General features: G+C 47.1%; 1 protein-coding gene across 2 annotated transcripts in view; it reads left to right on the forward strand.

Moving 5' to 3' along the window:
* The window catches only part of Sfxn5 (sideroflexin 5), a 119,588-nt gene that overhangs the window by 45,725 nt on the left and 58,204 nt on the right, over window positions 1-15,659 (forward strand). The window lies entirely within an intron of this gene.

A 15,659-nucleotide genomic window follows, 5' to 3' on the forward strand; every position in this document is an offset into this window, starting at 1 on the left:
GGGTGTATGCTCTGTGTATCTGTGCAAGCGGCCCTGGGGGTGAGTTACCAGCAGGACTCACTCACTGCACCTTCGGGTGGAGAAGGGGTGGAACCCTGCGGGAAATCGGTGCCTCAGTTCCTGCTGGCTCTTACACAGAAGGCAACATTCCCACAATCCTTTGAGGAAGTAAAAAGTACGAACGGAGTGCGTGTTGAGTTACCCTCCCGACTTCTGCGTGTGCTTGAAAGACTTCATCTTATGCATTTGCACTTTTAACTTTGAAAGTTGTTTGTTTCTCCTCATATTTCCTTCTTCAAATTCAACCCTTCCCACTATGCTCGTGATGAAACTTAACGCCCTGTGCACGCAGCGCCTCTACTGTTGAGCCGCATCCAAAGTCCTTGGGGGCTTGTGCTCTGTTTTGGTTTGATTTTTTTGAGACACGTTCTCTGTGTGGTCCTGATGCTCCCGCCCCAGCCTCCCAAGTGCAGAGATTGCAGGTGTATACCATTACACTTGGCTTAATATAAATGATCTATGCATCTATTCTTGGGTTTTGAGATAAGGTCTTATGTAGTCCAGGCTAACCTTGATATGTAGTTGAGGTCAGCTTTGAACCTGTGATTTTCCTGCCTCCACTTCCTGAGTCCTGGGATTACAAATGTGCAGTACTGTATTCACCTTATGTGACCCTGTGGATGGAATGTGGGAACCCTGCAGGCCAGCACTCAACCACTCAGGCTGTATTCCCACACTCTTTGAGCTTGGCTTTCGATTTTTTTTTTTCTGGATTGTTAATTTATACTTTGTTGTTGTTCTTCCATGGTTTATATTAGAGCAACTGTTTTTGCTGGTTCTTAGCTGGTCCTATGGAAGGGAGCCCTCCTAATTCTGGTGATGACCACACACACACAATTTTATAGCACAGATAAGTTGCGTTCTCTGTATAAGCATCATCGATATCAAGATTCAAATATTAAATATGAGCCCCCACCCTGAGAAGGGGTTTAACATATGTTTGTTTGCTCTGGTCTTTGTTTGTTTTCAGCAATTATTACAGGTGCTCAGAGACTCAGCAGCAGGACTCCCAGGAAAGTGAGGTTTTTAAGATTGTGTTCCCCTAACAATTGCTTCACAAAGGACACTGAATAAGGTTGGGGACACAAAGGTGGAAAAGACAACCTGGGCCCTTGAGGACTTTTGTCAGATGGGGTGGACTAAGGTTCATCTCATTCTGAGCCTGGGTTCAGAATGTGCCTGACTGTGACCAGGGAGAGACCAAGAATTCCATCCACATTTTGGGACATTGTTTTTTTATTGAGATGGTTTGACTACATAGCCCAGGCTAGCCTCAAATTCCTAGTCTTCCTGTGTCAGCCTCCCAAGGGCTGAGATTATGGCCCTGTGCCACCAAGGCTGGCTCTTTCTCTAACCTTTTACCTCTATACCGGCCACTTTTTTTTGGAGTTGATTTGAACTCTTTATTTGTCTCAAATGCCCTGACTGTGTGGTTTTCTGTTTGGCAAATGCTCTTTTGAGTAGCATTTGGACCATCCACGGCCTGCATCTTTGCTTTGCAGGCAAAGTCTTTTTCCCCTTTCAGGCGTAAACAATGTATTTGGCTAAAATGTGTTTTCTTTTGTAAGTAAATTTTTTTCCATTTCTTTGGGAATCATTTGATATGTTTTTTTTCTTATCTTTGGAGTTCAAAAATATCTCTAGGATTAAAGGGAAAAAGATGTATATTTTATACAAGAAATATATGAATATGTTCTTTGGGATTCAAAAATACTACCAAGAGGTTTTTTTTTTTTTTTTTATAAAGAATATTTTAATGCTGGGCATGGCAGCACATGCCTGTAATCTCAGCATTTTGGAGGTGGGGATGGGAAGATCAGAAGTTTAGGGCCAGCTGCAGCTATATAGAGTTCAAAGCCCTAAGATATGTGAGCCTTTGTCTAAGAATTATTAAAATTTAAAAATAAAATATTTAAGCCGGGCGTGGTGGCACACACCTTTGATCCCAGCACTTGGGAGGTAGAGGCAGGCAGATTTCTGAGTTCCAGCCCAGTCTGGTCTACAGAGTGAGTTCCAGGACAGCCAGGGCTATACAGAGAAACCCTGTCTTGAAAAAAAAAAACAAAACAAAAATTTTTTTTTAAATAATTAGTACATGAACGTCTTCTTAGCTTTGAATTCAACCAACACAAACCGAAGCGCAGGCCCTTAGGGCACACTCCAGGTCAGCACAGTGAGACCACATCTCAAAAAGAAAATGAAATAGAAAGAAAAAGGAAAGAAAGAAAGAAAGAAAGAAAGAAAGAAAGAAAGAAAGAAAGAAAGGAAGAAAGAAAGGAAGAAAGAGAAAGGGAGAAAGGAAGGAAGGAAGGAAGGAAGGAAGGAAGGTTGGTTGGTTGGTTTCAGTTGGTAGAGTGCCCATCATAGTAGCTCAGGTGGGCCAGGTAGCTGAAGATGACCTTGAACTTCTGATCTTCGTGCCTTTGACTCCAGTGCTCTGAAATAGAGGCATGCATTGCCACAGCCGGTTCATGTGTTTCTGGGGCTGCAATCAAGGTTTTGTGTATGCGAGCCAAATACTCTACTAACTGAACTACATTTCTGGCCTGGTATTCTTTAAGCAAGTATTTTTATTACTGGGTTTTTTGGGGGTGGGTGGGTAATGTGTGTTCACAGCAGGGTACACAGATGGAGTAATTTCTCTCCTTCTATGAGTTAGGTTCCAAAGTTCGAACTCAGGCCCTGGGTCTTGGCAGCTGCAAGCTCCTTTACCACTGAACCATGCTTCTAAGGCCCCGTCCTGCATCTTTTTGTTTTGATTGCTCATTCTTTCCTTCTAATGAAAGCATTTAAGCTGTCTATGCCTTTAGAAGATACCACTATTGTGTATTGTCTTGTATATAGATACATAATGTAACCCTATGCTATTGTTTTCCAAATAAGTTGGAAATTATAATTTTGAATCCTCCTTAATTGAGATTTTTAAAAAGGTTTCTTTTTTAGTGTGTGTGTGTGTGCACATTGTGTCTGGGTGGCCACAGAGGCCTGAGATGTCAGACTTTCAGAATTCCCTGTAGTTGGGAGCACAGGTGATTGTTAGCCACCTAGTAAGATGCTGGTGTGTGCTCTTAACCGCTGAACCACATCTCTAGCACCAGGATTTATTTTATTTTTAATTATGTTCTTATATATGGGTTTGCACATGTGTGTGCAGGTATGTGCAGATGCCAGAAGAAGGCGTGGGATCCCCTGGAGCAGGAGTTACAGGAGTCTGTGAGCTGCCTGGTGTGGGTGCTGGGAACCAAACTTAGGTTCCTGCTGAGCAGCCCCTGCTCTTAACTGCTGAGCCCTCTCCAGCTCCTTACCGTGATTAAGTGACACCTTTAAAACACTGTTAATTTATTGTTATTGTTATAGCTTAATCTTATTTTCAGAGAGCATGACCTCTGTAATTATGTCACTTAAAACGTATTGTGCCTGGGCTTTTTGTTGTTGTGGTGGTGGTGGTGGCATAACTGTTAGCAGTTATGTGTGAGATCACCTGCATATTGTAGAAAATTCAGAGTAATCTGAATTTTCAAATTCAGATTTTCAAATTTTCAAAATTCAGAGTAATCTGAATGGCTTAGACAATGGTATTTCTCTTGAATGTCAAAGAAGCTTGGATGTGGTCAGAGCTGCCCAAGGCCATTAGGAACTCGGCATTCTGCTGTCACCGTTCATTCTGCTATCACTGTTCATTCTGCTGTCACCGTTCATTGTCAGTGATTGTTTCTATTGTCCATGTCACCTCCAAGCTCACATGATAGCTGCTGGAACGATCATATCATATGCACATTTCAGAAAGGAGAAAGAGGGAAGAATGAAATATCTCCCAGTGGAGTCATCTATCTCCGAGGAGTCTTCTTGGGAGTCCCATATAACAGTGGCATTTCATGGGGAATTAAACTATTATATAGTTGACTCTCAATCATACAGATTTTTATGAGTGAGAAAGAAGGGAAGAATAGTTAATAGGTAGGCATATCAGGGTCTACCAGAGTCATTTTTATGTTTGCGCATGGGTCTCAGTGTGTGTGCATATGAGTGTGTATGTGTAGGTCAGAGGACAACCTCAAGTGTTGTTCTTGGGTGTAATCCCTCTCGTTTTTGACACGGGGGTCCCCCACTGGCTGAGCACTCACCAAGCAGGTTAGGCTGGCTAGTGAGCTCCAAGAATCCTCTTGTTTCCAAACCCCCTGTGCTGAGACAAGCATTGTGTCTTTTTAAAAAGTGGGTTCTGGTGGGCTTGAACCCAGGCCCTTATAAAGGCAAGCACCTCACTGACTGAGCCATCTCTTCAGCTCTGACATAATAATTTTATAAACGTTTACATTGATAGATCATTTGGCAATATTATCAAACCAGAGACCTGGGCATCTGAGCTGGCCACTCACAGGTGGATACAGGCTCAGGACCCACTGAGTGACTAGATGGATTTTTAGCAAAGTCAGTAACTGCTCTCTGCTGGAACAAATCAACAAAACAAAGGTCCCAATTTATAAGTTAGCAAGTCAGCCTCGCTCTGTTTCATTGTGGTGGTTTTGTATGTTTTGAGACAGGGTTTAACCACAGAGTGCTACTGAGGTGCTCCGCTCACACCCCAGACAAACCCAGTGTTTCAGGAAACTGTGGCCCTGTCGGTGTCCAGGCTTCGGATGCTGATCTCCTTTGCTGTGAGCTGGGCACTGTGAAAACAGATGTGTTGAGTGGCCTCAGAGCCCATGACCAAGGGTCTCTGAGTTAGCATACAGTGTGAAGAAGGCACACCTCAGAGCAGCAGCGTGGTCTCCCCATGGAGGCAGAACAGGCAGCATGCTGAGATATGATTTCCCAGTAGTCAGCTCAGCAGCTGACCTGCTTCTGAGTCCCAGAGAGCCGTGTCCCAAGATTCAGAGCAGTGGGTCAGAGGTGAGTCTCCAATTGAGCCTGAGGATATGGCAAAACCAAGGCCATCCATCCCTGTGCTCAGACATGGCAAGCAACGTGGCAGTTTACAGGTCCCACCCTTGACTCCAGCCACCACCAGATTAAAACCTCACCTTATATGGAAGGAGCATGACTGTTCCCCAGCACTTGCAGCCTGGCTCCCTTCAGCCACAGTAGCTCCTCTAAGGTCCTGCTGTTGCCTGACATCCCTGAACATTCCTTCGTTGCTGGTCCTAAAGGGGCTGGAAGGTTCCAGTCCACACCTTCATGAAGCCCCTGGTCAGAGTGAGTAAGAAATATACTCGAGTAGAAGCCACTGAAAACGCTTACCGAAATAGAAACGAGGGTGCCAGCGAATGTGCTAGGAACTGGGCCCCTGAGTGATGAAGGAAAGGGGCGAGGAAGGCTGGCAGGTGCCTCAGCTGAGAAGTTTGTAGATTGTCACATCCAAGCAGCCTCCTGCCTACAGGAGCATCCCTGCTCGACCCCATGCCCTCCTGCTTACCCTGAGCGTAACCTCACTCTTACCCCAGGGCTCGGAGGGACGAGCTGGTTCTCTCACAGGCACGGGTGCCAGTTTAGTCAGCAGATTTCACAGATCCACTGGCACCCGTGTCGGGGCTTATTTTAAGCTTAACATTTAAAGATGGGAACTTTCCCCCACTTTCGTGTGTGGCAAAAAGATCCCAATTTATACAGAATGGCGGATGCTAAGCCAGGGTGTCCAGGCCACTTCTGCGGCTGCTGTGGCCCAGTCTCCATCCTTTCAGGGTCCTCTAAGAAGCCCCCAGCATGGGGGTGCTTCCTCCAGTCAATTCCTCTTTCCTCAGCTTCCCACTGTCATGTGGCACACTGTCCTTCCCATGAGCCCATAGTAGAAGGGGCAGGACTTCCTACCCTGGGGTCTGTTCAACTCTTCCTCCTGTGCCCTGCCAGCCTCACATGCCAGGAGCTCAGTGCCTCATGGTCTGTGCTTCCTGGGTTCATTTGTATCTCCCTTCTCATCTCTGCACTTCCGTCCAGTCTGGAGGTTTCAAATCTCAGAAGGATGAAGGACGCAGACCATGAGCCCCTAGTCAGTGGGTCTGATGCCCTGTTTGTTTGAGCTCACTAAGTAACTGAGGCCTGTGAACTTCTGATTCTCCTGCTCCGTCTCCCAAGTGCTTGGATTACAGGTGTGCATCGACACGCAGGGTTCGTGCAATGCTGCACGTGGAACCCAGAGCTTTGTGCGTGTCAAACTATAGCAACCAAGCCGCCTTCCTGGCCACAGCGTCTAACGTTCTCGTGACCATATAGGCTTGGGTCGCATTCATAGTCTCAGCTTTCTCCTACTGCTCTGGAAGCCCCCACGAGTATAGAAAGACTCAGAAGGTATTCCTGAGGTCACCAAATCTCTACTGTAATGGAGAGGTGAGGGTTTACTTTCTATCAGGGTTTGTCCGTGTCCCAGGGCTTTACAGACATCCTGAGTCCTTCTTAACACAAGCCACTTTCTCCTGTCTCCTAATCCTCATTCCAGCTCATCGCTGCCCACCTCCAGTGCCACAAATAACGATCATTTTGGCCCCATCCATACCACGAGAGAGGTGTCAGTCCAGTTAAAGCCAGACGCCACTAACCAGGGTTAGTCTTGACAAAAGCTACTTCTGGAGACTCCTGCAGCCTTTAAACCCGCAGGTCGTAAGACCTTTGGGGAATCAAATGACCCTTCACAGGGGTCACCTAAGTGCATCAGAAAGCACAGATATTTACATTACGATTCATAACAGTAGCAAAATTACAGCAGTTAGGAAGTAGCAGTGAAAATAATTTTATGGTTGGGGGTCACTGCAACCCGAGGAAGTGTATGGAAGGGTGCAGCATTAGGAAGGCTGAGAACCACTGCTTTATACAGTAGTGACACCGACACACCCAAGTGTTGCTTTTCAGATCGTTGGCCATATGAATCAGAAGGTGGAGGCAAAGCACAAGGAAAAAAAAACCTAGCAAATTGTTGGGTGCCCCAGCTATGGCAGGTCTGTGAGAGGCACTGTTGAGGATGTGGGGGTGGCATGGGGGTAGTAAGGAAGGGAAGGTATCAAAAGTCAGGTTTTCCCCTGTGAGAGTTGCTAATGCCCTCTGGCTGCTGAGGGCGGTTCTGGGGAGCCAGACTGTCAACCTGGAGCCAGCTGAGGTGACGTAAGGAGGATGGAGAGGGTGATGGGAACTTGCAAAGGAACTGAACCTCGACCTGATTGGAGAGCCCAGTAATGGGGTGGGCGCTGAGCTAAGTGGCGGTGGGCTGAAGGGTCAAGGATAGTTATTCCTATCGTTTTCTCCTCAATTGGGATAATTTGGTGGTACCCTGTGGTGAAGCTCAAAAATGTTTCACCCCCCCAATAGTTGGATCTTGTGTGTGTGTTGGGGGGGGGGTACATGCATGTGCTGGTGTGTACTCATGCGTTTGGAGGCCAGAGGTCAACATCAGCTGTCTTCCTTGTTTTACTCTGAGACAGTGTCTCTCCCTGAATCTGGAGCTCACCAGTTGTCTAGACCGGCTGGCCATCGGGCCCTAGACTCCTCCTGTTTCCTCCTCAATGATGGGATGACACACCCAAGCTGATGCATCCAACATTTATTTAGTGCTGGGGTCAGGAGTTCAAACTCAGGTCCTTATGCTTGTCCAGTGAGCCATTCACTAGCAGAGCCATCTCCCTAGTGCCCCCCCCACCTAGATTTGTTTATTTCTATTTCATGTGTGTTTTACCTGCATGCATATGCATGCACTGCCTATAGAAGTCCAAAGATGGCATCAGATCCTTTATAACTGGAGTTACAGGCAGTTGTGAGCCACCATGTAAGTTCTGGGAACTGAAGGCAGGTCTTCTGAAAGAACAAGTGTGCTTAACCACTGAGACATCTCTCCAGCCCCCTACACACACACACACACACATACACACACACACAGAGATATGCATATGTGTGTATATATGTACATATGTATGTATGTATGTATGTGTTGTGAGCACTATACAAAGTCCTCATCTGAGAGTGATGTGGGAAAGAGCAAGGCTTAGGGGCTGCCCAGGTGGCTCTGAGGCCAGTTCTTGGTGCCTTGCTTGGCCTGTGTTCTCCTCCACCCCTGACTTCAGCAGCTCAGGTGACACTCTCAGCCAGAAGCCTGGGATGTTCAAGGTGTTGTTTTCCCAGGTTAGGGCTTGTTTGGCTCAGGAGATGGCTCACTGGCTAACAGCCAGTGCTGGCGGCTTGTCCAGGGAACCTGAGTTCAGTTCCCATCACCCACACCAGTCAGCTCACAACTGCCTTGAACTCAATCTCCAGAGGATCCAAAGCCTATATATCTGGCCTCTGTGGGCACCTGCACTATTGTGCACATACCCACACACATGTACATAAATACAAATGCAAATAAGTCTTAAAAAAATAACTTGTCAGCCTGCCAGTGGTGGTGCATGCCCTTAATCCCAGCACTTGGGAGGCAGAAGGCAGGTAGGTCTCTCTAAGTTTGAGGCCAGCTTGGTCTATAGTGTGAGTTCCAAAATAGCTAGGGCTACACAGAGAAACCCTATCTTGAAAAACCAAACCAAACCAAACCAAATAAAAACAAACAAACAAACAAACAAAACCCAGAAAAATGTAACTGTCTACAGCAGTTAGGACACTGAAGGAAATGACAAAGGCGTGAGGTCTCCTGTGAACCGTCTTCCAGGTGGAAGCTACTGTACAGAATACATTCTCTACTCTGTCCTTAGAGCAGCACAAATAGTCCTTCTTGAGCTCCAGAGCCCAGGTGGGTGGGGTGCTGAGCAGGGTTGCTTGGGAGCCAACGGCATGAGTGAAGATGGAGATGCAGGGGGTACTCACCGAAATACCAGCATCAACATAGCTCTGCACGCAATGTCCCTAGAACTCTTTGTGAAGGCTGCAGCGGTGTCATGGCCCAGACACCAACACTCCTTCATATTCTTAGGGAATCTTACTTAGCTGGGGTCAACCTCTGGAGGAACTTCTGATCCTCATTGTATAGATCTATAGTTTGCTGAGTCTGGCTGACCCCTGCTCCTCCCAGCCCCCAGAGACTTGTACAGGCATGTGCACACACATGAACACATATGCAAACACATGCATGCTCACACAAAGATTTATATTTGTAAGGTGCAGGCTGTGAGGCTCAAAGAAAGTGTGTGTGTGTGTGTGTGTGTGTATGTGTGTGTGTGCGTGTGCACAGGCAAGACTGAGAGAAACCAGACTAGAGGAGGGACGATACCACTACCTGACATCCAGGGACATGTGCCAGACACTGAGCCAGATTCTGTCTGTGCCACTCTGGGAGATGTGGCCCCTAAGAGATGCCAGGGTGGTTCTTTATTTAACAGGTGAAGGCAGGGGGAGGAACTCAAAGAACTTAGCCTGGGTCAGTCTTGGCCCCAGAGTCTGATGATCACTAGGTCCACAGTAGGACACACAAGGGGAAGTACAGAAGGACAGCCACCAGAGGGCTGGAGCTGCAGAGGGGACTCCAGCCACTGCATGAACTATAAATGCAAAGACGGGATGTGTGATTTGGCCAAGGTCCTGCGGCGCGGGAGGGTGGGGGCGGGAAGCAAGCCTGGCTGTTGGCTCCCATTTCCTCCACTTCCATTTCCCTGGTCCCCATGCATTCTGGGCACCTTCCACCATGTGTGGCCGTGCCTGCCGCGCTTCCCTCTTAGAAGAGGTGTGATCCACTGGCATCAGCCGGGTGGACTGGCTCCCTCTCTCCATCTCTTCCTTCCCTTCCCCTGCCATGTTCTGGAAAGGGCAGCAGGAGGGAATGTGGGCAGGTTGCACTAGAGATATACATCTGAGAGCTGAAGGGAACATTTATTTTTAATGTAGACTGAAAAAGAAAAGGAAGTTATAAAACGCCTGCTCCTGCTCCTGCTCCTGGGACTATACAGATGGTGCAGTGCTTTGCCTAATAGGGAACGAGGCTGGCACCATGTGCTCCGGGCCCTGCCTGGCCACAGGGACCCAGCGGTCTCTTTGGTGTCCCTGGTCTCCCATCCTTACCCTCTCTAGATTGTCTTTTGTCAATGTCTGGGACATTCTTCCCAGACAGGCCAGTGGCTCGTTGTCCCGCTGCCTCAGCTGCCTGGCTCCTGTTACACATACACAAACACATGCAGACATGCATGCACTCACACACACACACACACACACACACACACACACACACACATCTCCCTTAGCAGCAGTCAACTTCTGTTTGCTAATAGTCAGGCCTGGCTTTCCTAAAGTCCTGTTTGAATGTTAGGGTCCATCAGCCTTGCTCACTCCCGAGAACCTCTTTGGCCGGTGTAGCTTTTCCTGTCTTGTCTGGTCTTTGTGTTTTGTGGTTAGGGGGTGTTTTGGTTCATTTTCTCTTTGCTGTGACAAAACTTCTACATAGATATAATTTAAGTAAAGAAGAATTTGTTTCGGCTTGTAGTTTGAGGACACTGTCCCTCGCGGTGAGAGGTCACGGCAGCTGGAAGGGAGGTGGCCACATGACACCCACTTCTCAGGGAGCACACATGAGCGCAGGCACTCAGCTAGCTCTCTACTTCTTCAGGACTCCAGCTCGCGGGCTGGGGCTGCCTGCATTCAGGGTGGTTTTTCCCACCTCAGTTAAATTTCTGCAGAACCTGTCATGGAAGCACCCTGAGGTTTGTGTCATCCTAAATTCTGTCAGTCAAGTTGACAATGAAGAGTTACCATCACAGACACCATTTTAAGTCCACTCCCTACCCCAGCTGTGCCAGAAGCCTTAGAGCACACTACATATTCTATGCCCCATCAACAGCTAGAGTGGTAACTGAACCCCCTTGTCCTTTGTGCTCATTGAGACAAGCTGGAGGAGTACCCTAAAATTAGAACCAGAGTGCCAAGCTGGAGACTGAGAGACCCGACTCTTCAATTCACTATAAAGGCTTGGATAGATTCCCTGCACATCTCAAAGCCTCAGCCAAATAGGAAGGTTGTCTCTATTTTATAGGGTCCTAATTATTGGAGAGTTATGGGAAGTGATGCATGCTTATTAAGAAGATGAAAAGCATGGAGAAGTTTCAGTGGCTCAAGGCACTGCTGTGGACACCAGGTCTGTGTTTAGCAGGCAGCAAGGGTTGTCCAACACAGTCAGACTCTTGCTAGTCAGAGCCCTGTGTATTGGGAGTGAGTCTGACATAGCTTAGGTGCAAGTTTATTTAGGGATCTGGATTGTTCTAGAGAAGATTATGTGACTTTTTTTTCGAAGCAGGGTTTCTCTGTGTAGCCCTGGCTGTCCTGGAACTCACTCTGTAGACCAGGCTGGCCTCGAACTCAGAAATCCACCTGTCTCTGCCTCCCAAGTGCTGGGATTAAAGGCATGCGCCACCACTGCATGTGTCATTTTTTTAAAAGGCATACTATAAGGATAAAATGATTCCCAGAGAAGGTTAGCAAAGGGAAGATGGAGAGGCTGGGAATGGGCACAGAACATGAGCAGTGTGGGTCTGTACTCGAGGGAGCTGGCAAGAGTTTCTTTTAATTTTATTTACTTACTTATTTAGTCTTGTTGTTGTTGTTGTGTATGCGTGTGTGCACATGTGTGCATGCACATGTATAACACCATGTATGTCTAGGTATGTGTTGTTGTGTGTGCACATGTATGCATGCACATGTATAACACCATGTATGTCTAGGTATGGAAGTCAGGTTGTCAGGTTTGGATGGCCAACACTTTACCCACTGAGCCATCTTATTGACCCTGGCCTAAGCCTCTTAATGGTCAGACACAGGTAAATGACCCAGGGTCAGCAAGACAATGCAAACCAGTTGCTTGGACATGCACTCTCTGACTTAGAAACCAGGAAATGTTTCTGAGGTGACTCAGTAAAGGGACACCACAATCCAAAGTGCAGTGACCATCCTGGACAGCAGGAGCCTGGTAATACACAGAGTCCTGGGTAATGGTGTCCGAGGACATTCTTGGTGGGTTAAGCACCATCCAGGAAGTTGGGATTTGGAGATGGGGATATATTGCGTACATAGTTTACAATATGATGTAAAAACCATGGGGTGGGGGCATGCTGTGTGACGTGAACACTTGCGAATGGTCAGTATGAATTACCCCAGTTTTTAAGAGGCAGCATTCATGCGCTTGTGTGTGATGTCCCCACTCTCCCCTCAGTCACTCTAGGTTCAGCTTCTCTTTACTCTGGCCAGAGCTTCAAGAAGGAAAAGTGCCTGGGTCCCTCAGGAGCCTTCACTATATAGGCACCTCATGGAAGATGGGGTTGCCTCTCCAGACAATTGGAAGCTGAGAATAGACTTTTGAACTGAGCTGGGGAGTGTGTAGATGGCTAAGTCTGCAAATGACTGCCATACAAGCATGAGGGCCAGAGTTCGAATCCCCAGAACCCAGGGAAAAATCCAGGCACAGTGGTGTGTGCCTGTAACACTGGCATGGTGGAGGTGGAATATGCAGACAGGGGGATCCCTAAAGCATGTTGGCCAGCCAGAGCTTCAGTCTCAGTGAGAGTCTTCCTCAGAGCATAAAGGTGGCAGGACTGGAAAGATGGTCTAGTGGTTAAGCACATTGGCTGCTGTTATAGAGGACTTGGGTTAGGTTCTCGCCACATGGTAACTCACAGCTATCTGTAACTCCAGTCCCAGAGATCCGACAACCTTTTCTGGTATCCCTAGACACTGAACATAAGTAATACACAGACATATGTATAGGCAAAACACCTGTGCATGTACATTAAGAATAAGTAATGAGGGCTGGAGAGATGGCTCAGCAGTTAAGAACACTGACTGCTCTTCCAGAGGTCCTGAGTTCAATTTCCAGCAACCACATGGTGGCTCACAACCATCTGTAATGGGCATCTGATTCCGTCTTCTGCTGTGTCTGAAGACAGTGACAGAGTACCCATATATATGAAATTAATATGACCAGAGCAGGGCTGAAGTGAGCAGGGCTGGAGAGAGCAGGGCTGGGAAAAATTAAAAAAAAAAAAAGTAATGAATACTGATTGAGAAATACACTCTACAATCAATCTCCACATGCACACACACACACACACACACACACACACACACACACACACGTATACACAAATATATACCCCATACACACACCCAGACAACACACACTGGGGTGGGTGGGAGTGGAATTGAGCTAGGATCTTCAGGGTCAATCCTTTTCTCTATAGGATAAAAAGGTCCAACTCCAGAAGGAATCAAGAATCCAAGAGCACAAGGCTAGAGCTGCCGTTGAGACCCCAGATCTCCTGACTGGATTTCAGTTCATTGTCCTAACTGGCCACTGCACAAAAGAGTCAAGTAGAGATTTCACTTTGGAAGGAAAAACAAAAAACAAAAACCCCTTGCATAGCTCCTCTCAGAGCTGAGGAATGGCTTTGCGTTCTGTAATTTTATTCAAACTGATATGGGCCAATAAATATAAATGTGCGTGTGTGTTCGCTGTTTTAAAACATTTTAATGTTTAAAACATGATTTACTAATGCTGCTAAGGATGTCTAGAATTTGATTTACTGCATAGTATTGAATGTTTATACTTGTTCCTTGCGGAAATTCTTGCCAAAGAGCCATTTTATCTACAGGAATAATAAATAAGTCAATATGTGGATGGCTGTGCACATTTTTCCCATATGTAGCTGTGCTGGGTAGATGTTGTTTTGCACACAAACACTCTAAAGGTAAACTTAAGAGACTCTCACAAGCCCTTGATGCCCAGAGTCAAGGTCAGCCAGGTGCATGCCTGTAAGCCTGGGATGTGTGAAGTAGAGGCAGGAGGATTGTGAATTCAAGATCACCCTCAGCTGCATAGGAAGGTCAGAGCCAGCCTGTGCTGTGTTAAATTCTGTCTCAAAACAGAGCAGAAGGGCCAGGGCGATGAGTCAGCGAGCAAAGCCCGTGCTGCGCTAGCCTGATGACCCGTGTTTGGCTCCTCAAGTCTGGATCCACAGAACCCGTGTAAAAAGCTGGAGACTGCATGTGCATCTATAGCCATTTCCATATTGTGATGGGAAGTGGAGGCAGGAGAATAGCCCAGAGCTCATGGGCTAGTTGACCTGGAGTGTGCAATGCAGGGACAGAGACAAGAGAGACCTCACCTTAGAAGAAGATGGAAAGTGAGAACTGACTCCTAAAAGTTGTCCTCTGACCTCCAAATGCGTGAGCCCTGGTGTCATTCAGCCACCAGTCAGACAGACAGACAGACAGACATACACACACACACATTTAGGGCTGGAGATGTATGTAGCTCAGTGCTTGCTTGGCATACACAAAGCCCTGGGTTCAGTGCTCAGCACTGTCTTAGTTAAGGTTTTATGGCTGTGAAGAGACACCATGACGAAGGCAACTTTCATAAAGGACAACATTTAATTGGGTCTGGCTTATGATTTCAGAGGGTCAGTCCATTATCATCAAGGCAGGAGCATGGCAGTGTCCAGGCAGACATGGTGCTGGAGAAGGAGCTGACTGGAAGTTCTACTTCTTGATCCAAAGGCAGCCAGGATGAGGCTCTCTTCTGTACTGGGCAGAATTTGAGCCTAGAAGCCCTCAAAGCCTGCCTACACAGGGACACACTTTCACCAACAAGGCCACACCTACTCCACAAGGCAACACCTCCTAATAGTGCCACTTCCCTTGGGCCGAGCATATTCAAACCACCGCAGCTCCCAAGCATGATTGTTTCCTGCAATCCCAGCACTTGGGAGGTGGACACAGGACAGGAAGTTCAAGGTTATTCTCTGCTACACAGCAAGGGCAAGACCAAAGTAGGACACATAAGACTCTTAAAAAGTGCGTGTGCATGCGTGTATGCATGTGTGTGTGTATGCATGTGTGTGTGTGTGTGTGTGTGTGTGTGTGTGTGTATTTTTAGAGATGGCTTAATGCAGAGGTTCTCAACCTGTGGGTTGTGACCCCTTTGGGGTTGAATGACTGTTTCACAGGGGTTGCCTAAGACCATCGGAAAACACAAATATTTACGTCACCATTCATAACAGTCGCAAAATTGCAGTTATGAAGTAACAACAAAAATAACGTTATGGTTGGGGCTACCACAATATGAGGAACTGTGTTAAAGGGTTGCAGCATTAGGAAGGTTGGGAACCACTGGCTTAGTGGTTAAGGGCACGTATTCCTCTGCCAGAGGACCTCAGTTCAGTTCCCAGAACCCATCAGGCCATTCACAAACTCCTATAACATCAGTTCTGGGGCATCCCATGCCCTCTTCCGGCCTCCATTCACAGAAACACATACACATAAATAAATAATAAAATATTCTTTAAAAAGTAGCCAGCAAGTCTACATTCCAGGTGTTATTTGGGTTTGAGGCGTAGTGGGTGTGAAGCCATATTTAGTGTATTCGTTTATCCATTCATTCACTCAATGTTAGCCTCCCATGCTGTAACAAAACGCAATGCAAAGGAGAAGCCATTTGGCTCATGGTTTCAGAGGCTTCGAACCATGGCCACTTGGTTCTGTTGCTTGGAGGCATGAGAAGAGGCAGAGCACTAGCAGGGAGCACAGGCAGAGCACTGGCAGAGCACTGGCAGAGAGCACGTCCATGATGGAGCAAAGAAGCTCACCTTATGGTGGACAGGAGACAGAGACCGTGCATGAGAGGAAATGCCTGAAGACAGGACATGCCTTATAGG

Source organism: Mus caroli, unplaced genomic scaffold (assembly GCF_978045245.1).
Source record: "Mus caroli unplaced genomic scaffold, Mus_caroli_1 scaffold_7, whole genome shotgun sequence".
NCBI classification, from domain to species: Eukaryota; Metazoa; Chordata; class Mammalia; order Rodentia; family Muridae; genus Mus; species Mus caroli.